Raw genomic sequence first — 7,470 nt, 5'->3', positions numbered from 1 at the left:
AGGTGCTGGAACAGCAGGGGCACAGGGCAAGCCATGTGAGTACAGAGCTGGATTCACAGTGTTCTGGGCACAAGCTGGGTACGCAGCTGCAAAGGGCATCATGGATCTGGAAGAAATGACCAGGCAGAAAGCAGCAACCCATCCAGAGCAGATTTGGGCTCCAGGAGCCCTGCCACAGAGGCTGCCTGTCCAGGAGATCATGGTGGAGGAGCCCATGCCTTGGCACACAGGCTCTGGGAGTTGGCCAGCTGTGCAGAAGACAAGTACCTCTCTGGGTGGCTGCATGGAATTCCTCAACAGCCATGAAATAGCCAGGGTGCAGAAAACAATGGGTTGTTAGAAACAGATGTGGATCTCCTATCTTTCTGGAGTTCTGTCCTGTGGTCATTGCAAATAAACCTGGTTCCATGGTTGCTTCAACACTGCAATATATCACCTGATGCAAAATACCAGCTTGGACACTGCTGGTACTTTTCCACTGGAAACAAAGGCTTCTCGCTTTATATAAATTCTATTTAAGGCTGGGAGGCAAGACCATCAGCACTCGCCCTTCACTGCCTTCCCACCCAAGAAGAAGTACTTCACTGCTAAAAGTAGTTGAAGAGACAAAGGAACTAAGCTGAGGGAAAGACAAGGGCTGAGTCCGGACTGAGACAGAGAAAGTCTAGTCTGAAAAGAGAAATAACTGGAACTCTAAGCTACAGACACTCCGCATCCTGCCTAAGTCAACATTTAGGGTGAGAAATTATGTTTTGTAACATGTTTCTTTAGTGAATCATTAGATCAGTGATCATTAGAAACATAGATAGCTGACTGGGAGAATCGTATGGTGATTTGCCTGCCTGGTGCGAAGGTTGTGGATCTCTCAAGGCATCTAGATAGACTTATGTGTAGTGCTGGGGAGGAGCTGGTGGTCGTGGTACATGTAGGTACCAATGACATAGGGAAGGGTAAGAGAGACGTCCTGGAGGCCAAATTTAGGCTGCTAGAGAAGAGACTGAAATCCAGGACCTCTGTGGTGGCATTCTCAGAAATGCTCCCAGTTCCCCACGCAGGGTCAGGTAAGCAGGCAGAGCTTCAGAGTCTCAGTGCGTGGATGAGACAATGGTGTAGAGAGGAGGGGTTTAGATTTATTAGGAACTGGGGAAACTTTTGGGATACGGGGAGCCTATACGGGAGGGATGGGCTCCACCTAAAGCAAAGTGGATCTCGACTGCTGGCACTTAACATTAAAAAGGTTGCAGAGCAGTTTTTAAACTAAGATGGGGGAAGCTGACTGCTGCAGAGGAGCATGTCGATCAGACAGAGACTTCTCTTGGAGGAGAGTCTATTGATCGAGATTCTCTAGGTTTTAGTCAGGAGGAGAGAATGGAAGTGTGAGGTTACCGTCTATATGGTTTTATAAAAATATGCTAATGAGTGAATATAATGTAACTGGAATATGCCTTATGCAAAAGGTCTCTTGTAAGGTATCATTACAAAGCTTATAATCTACTGAGTGTGATCATCCTATTTGTATAAATGTACCACTCCTGTATCTGAAACTAGAAATATGAAATATAACTCTGAGGGCCTATTGTAATTATGCAAAGTGTGGGCCACTAATGGTGGTTTGGAATCTTGATGACTCCCATTAACCAGGACAATTGTCTGCAGATGGGTGTTTTACCTGTAAGTCTTCCTGTATACGTGTGTGCTGGCAAGTGGGCAATGAAGTCTTGCAGTGACAGGTGATCATGTCACCTGAACTGGAATCCATCTCTAACCTGGGGTCTTTCCATTGAGAAGGAGGGGGTGGGAACCAAGAGAGGGACAAAGGATTCCCACCTTATGCAAAAGATATACAAAGGGATGGAGCAGAACAAAACAGGGAGGAGCCATCATGAAGAATCCCCTAGCTCCCACCTGAGCTGGAACAAGAGCTGTGCCAGGGGAAAAGATTGTGCCCAGGCCTGAAAGGGGTCCAGTCTGAGGAAAAAATAAAGCAAAACAAAAACAAAAACAAAAAACAACTTACTGAAGCATCTCTGAGGGTGAGATTATCTGTATCCAGTTTGATTAGACATAGATTTGTGCATTTTATGTTATTTTGCTTGGTGAATTACTTTGTTCTGTCTGTTACTACTTGGAACCACTTAAATCCTACTTTCTGTATTTAATAAAATCACTTTTTACTTATTAATTAACCCAGAGTATGTGTTAATATCTGGGGGAGCAAACAACTGTGCATCTCTCTATCTCTAAAGCTTTATACAGATTTATTTGGGTTTAGACCCCATTGGGAGTTGGGCATCTGAGTGTTAGAGACAAGCACACTTCTGTGAGCTGCTTTCAGGTAAACCTGCAGCTTTGGGGAAAGTAATTCAGACCCTGGGTCTGTGTTGGAGCAGACGGGAGTGTCTGGCTCAGCAAGACAGGGTGCTGGAGTCCTGAGCTGGCAGGAAAAGCAGGAGCAGAAGTAGTCTTGGCACATCAGGTGGGTAGCTCCTAGGGGGTTTCTGTGATCCAACCTGTCACAGGAAGAGGATAAAGTAGGGGACAGATCAGACAAACATTCACATAAAAAAGAATCCGATACATCAGAAAAGGGCAGGCTAATTAAAAACTTGTCTCTGTTTAAGTGCTTGTACACAAATGCTAGAAGTCTACATGATAAGATGGGTGAACTAGAGTGCCTAATGTTAAAGGAGGATATTGATATAATTGGCATCACAGAAACCCGGTGGAGTGAGGACAATCAATGGGACACAATCATTCCATGGTACAAAATATAATGGGAAGGACAGAACAGGTCATATGGGGTGGGGGAGTGGCAATATATGTGAAAGAAAATGTAGAATCAAATGAAGTAAAAATCTTAAGTGAATCCACATGTTCCATAGAATCTCTATGGATAGTAATTTCATACACTAATAAGAATATAACAGTAGGGATCTATTATCGACCACCTGACAGGACAGTGATAGTGACTATGAAATGCTAAGGGAGATTAGAGAGGCTATCAAAATAAAGAACTCAATAATAGTGGGGGATTTCAATTATCCCCATATTGACTGGGAACATGTCACCTCAGGACGAAATGCAGACACAAAGTTTCTTGATACTTTAAATGACTGCTGCTTGGAGCAGCTGGTACAGGAACCCACAAGAGGAGAGGCAATTCTCGATTTAGTCCTGAGTGGAGCGCAGGACCTGCTCCAAGAGGCAACTATAACAGGACCGCTTAGAAATAGTGACCATAATATAATAACTTAACTTTCCTGTGGTGGGAAGAAAACCTCAACAGCCCAACACTGTAGCATTTAACTTCAGAAAGGGGAACAATGCAAAAATAAGGGGGTTAGTTAAACAGAAATTAAAAGGTACAGTGACTAGAATGAAATCCCTGCAAGCTGCATGGACGCTTTTCAAAGACACCATAATAGAGGCCCAATTTAAATGTATACCCCGAATAAAAAAAAAAAACCAGTAAAAGAACTAAAAAAAGAGCCACCGTTGGTTAACAACCATGTAAAAGAAGCAGTGGGAGATAAAAGGCATCTTTTAAAAAGTGGAAGTCAAATTGTAGTGAGGTAAATAGAAAGGAGCACTGCCAAATTAAGTGTAAAAATGTAATAAGAAAAGCCAAAAAGGAGTTTGAAGAGCAGCTAGCCAAAAACGCCAAAGGTAATCAAATGTTTTTTAAGTACATCAGAAGCAGGAAGCCTGCTAAGCAACCAGTGGGGCCCCTTGATGATTGAGATACAAAAGCAGCGCTTAAAGACGATAAAGTCATTGCGGAGAAACTAAATGAATTCTTTGCTTCAGTCTTCACGGCTGAGGATGTTAGGGAGATTCCCAACCTGAGCCGGATTTTGTAGGTGACAAATATGAGGAATTGTCACAGATGGAGGTGTCACTAGAGGAGGTTTTGGAATTAATTGATAAACAGTAACAAGTCACCAGGACCAGATGGCATTCACCCAAGAGTTCTGAAAGATCTCAAATGTGAAATTGTGGAACTACTAACTATGGTTTGTAACCTGTTCTTTAAATCAGCTTCTGTACCCAATGACTGGAAGATAGCTAATGTAACGCCAATATTTAAAAAGGGCTCTAGAGGTGATCCCGGCAATTACAGACCGGTAAGTCTAACGTCGGTACCGGGCAAATTAGTTGAAACAATCGTAAAGAATAAAATTGTCAGGCACAGAAGAACATAAATTGTTGGGCAAAAGTCCACATGGTTTCTGTAAAGGGAAATCATGTCTTACTAATCTATTAGAGTTCCTTGAAGGGGTCAACAAACACATGGACACAGGGCTGCCCAGAGAGGAGGGGCAAGTGGGGCAATTTGCCCCAGGCCCCGGGCTCTTTTGGGACCCCCACAAGAATGGCTGAGGCTCCCACCCCAGCCCCAGCCCGACCCCATCTCCGCCCCTCTCCCGGAGTCTCAGTGCATCCAGGACAGTCCCTGGACAGCTGCAGCGTGGCTCTGGCAGGGCCCCTGAGCTCTGCCCGGCTCAGAGCCGCAAGGTAAGGGGGCGGGGCTGCGAGCTCCAGGCTGAGCTCAGCTCCCTCCAGAGCCACGCTGCAGCTGTCGAGGGAAGCTCCTGGATGCGCTGAGGCTCCGGGTGAGTGGGGAGCTGGGGGTAAGAGGCTGGGGCCAGGGGGGTTGGCTGAGGGGCAGGGAGTCCCGGGGACAGTCAGGGCACAGGGAGGGGGCAGAGGTGGTGAGGACGGTCAGGGGACAGGGAGCGGGGGGTTTGGATCATGAGCGTTCCAGGGGTCTGTCAGGACTCAGCAGGGGGTTGAATAGGGGTTGGGGCAGTCAGGGGACAGAGGTGGGGTCTCTGGGGGATGGTCAGGGGACAAGGAGCAGGATGGGTCAGGGATTCTGAGAGGGGCGGGCAGTCGGGGGGCAGGAAGTGGGTGGGGGTCGGATGGGGGCAGGGCCAGGCTGTCTGGGAGGCACAGCCTTCCCTACCCTGAAGCTCATTCAGCAGTTTGAAGCTTGCAGAAGAGCCAAGCTGTTAGCTTTTCCAGTAGGGCTACCGTCCCTTTCACTTCTCAAATGCCAAATTATAGTCTATATTTAATTTCAGTGCCATAGGGAGATTCATGTCAGGGGAGGGGAGCTTCATTTAAAATTAGCCACTGGGGGAGGGATCACATGAGAAGAGCAATATCCTTCCCAACGCTACCAAGGGAGAACCGCCCCCCACATTCCCTGAGGCTCCAGAGGGGTTAATTCGGTGGTTCTCAAACTTTTGTACTGGTGACCCTTTCACATAGCAAACCTCTGAGTGTGACCCCCCCCTTATAAATTAAAAACACTTTTTTATATATTTAACACTATTATAAATGCTGGAGGCAAAGCGGGGTTTGAGGTTGAGGCTGACAGCTCACGACCCCCCAGTAATAACCTCGTGACCCCCAGTTTGAGAACCCCTGGGTTAATTTAATTTTAGCACCCTGTGTCCATTCACATGCATGTGCTATTTTGAACATTTCAGTTTTCACAACATAGGCTCATCCCAGATTCTGGAACAAGCTCAAATGCTCAGTTCGTGGAGTATGTACATAAGCTATACTAAAGACAAACCCACAGTAACCGTCTCCAGTTTGTGAGGGACCCCATGGAGCCAGTCTCTAGGAAACAGATAAATGCATGGAGGTTAAGTCCATTAATGGCTATTAGCCAGGATGGGTAAGGAATGGTGTCCCTGGCCTGTTTGTCAGAGGGTGGAGATGGATGGCAGGAGAGAGATCACTTGATCATTACCTGTTAAGGTTCACTCCCTCTGAGGAACTTGGCATTGGCCATTGTCAGTAGACAGGATACTGGGCTGGATGGACCTTTGGTTTGACCCAGTATGGCTGTTCTTATGTTCTAACCTAAACGAACCCAAAGTTATGGAGACAGATATGAGTTAAGGAAGCCAGCAGAGTATCAGAAACCTGGGAAAATCTCTGACTGAATGGGCTCAGGCATTTGGTCACAAGCTGAGGTGGTTCAAAAGTTTTGGATTATTTTAAGCAGAATTTTTTTATTGTTTCTTTAAACAATCAAACACAGCAAGCAGCAAATATTTGGCCACACACTTCTGAAACCCCAAACCACATTCAGGTTTTGGGGGACCAATTTCAGCTTTTCAATTAAAAAAACCACAACAAATTTTGAAGGAAAGCAGACATTGTCCGTGTTTTTTTTCTGCTTTTTAAAAGCCCCTAGTTTTCAACCCAGAAAAAGTTTTGATGGAAAATATTTGTCCAACCCTTTTAATGAGCTTTAGTGCCTTTTAGCACTAGCTGATGCTGAGAACCAGTGATACCTTGTAAAGAAGTTCTCTCAAAACTGGGTTTGTGCCAAGATGCAGAAGGTTTATTTTTCCCAGGGCCACCCATGGGGCGGGAGCAAGTGGGGCAATTTGCGCCGGGCCCGCAGGGGCCCCCACGAGAATATAGTATTGCATAGTATTGCAAATTTTTTTATGGAAGGGGCCCCCAAAATTGCTTTGCCCCAGGCCCCCTGAATCCTCTGGGTGGCCCTGTGTGGACAAGGGGGATCCAGTGGACATAGTGTACTTAGATTTCCAGAAAGCCTTTGACAAGGTCCCTTACCAAAGGCTCTAATGTAAATTAAGTTGTCATGGGATAAGAGGGAAGATGCTTTCATGGATTGAAAACTGGTTAAAAGACAGGGAACAAAGGGTAGTAAAAACCCATGAGCTTTCGTGGGTGAATACCCACTTTGTCGGATGCATGTAGTGGAAATTTCACCCACAAAAGCTCATGCTCCAAAACGTCTGTTAGTCTATAAGGTGCCACAGGACTCTTTGCTGCTTTTAATATAGAGATGCTAACTTTGCCTTAGTTTAACATACAGGGGTTTTTTTTGTTTTGGGCCTGTAGGTCTCTTGCATTTCAGCCAAACTTATTTTTAATATAAATCTATAAACCTATTACAATACATCAATGTAAACGGTTGGACTCACGCCTGCAGCGCCTCCTGCTGGTCATCCTTGGGAATTAGCTCAGTCCAGCATCCAGAGCGCCCTCTGCAGGCCGGTGGTCTGCCTGTCTGCTACTGCCCCCCTCCCCCATGTCCCTCCCAGGACCCCGGTGCCCCTTGAACTGGGTCTCCCCCCCTCCCAGGGGAACCCCCACCCCACTATCCCCACTTTGCCTCAGTGTTGGCTACTGCCCAGTCTCCATCTAGCCCCTGTTCACTGGGGCAGACTGCAGTATCAGCCACTCATCATTGGCAAAGGGGGTTTGGACCGGCTGCCTTGGCCTACCCCTGGGCTGCCCTCTGCAACCCCCCAATACCTTTTAGCCTATAGCTAGGCCGCAGCCTGGGGCTTTCCACGCTGGAGCTCCCCAGCTCCTCTACCTTTCCCCAGCCCTGCTCCACTCAGGTACCTCTTGTCTAGCTCCCTGCAGCCAGGCCCATCTCCCTCTAGAACTAGGGAGAGACTGTTTTCCTTC

This window comes from Mauremys mutica, chromosome 18, assembly GCF_020497125.1.
Source record: "Mauremys mutica isolate MM-2020 ecotype Southern chromosome 18, ASM2049712v1, whole genome shotgun sequence".
NCBI lineage: Eukaryota > Metazoa > Chordata > Testudines > Geoemydidae > Mauremys > Mauremys mutica.
This window is presented reverse-complemented; position numbering follows the sequence as displayed.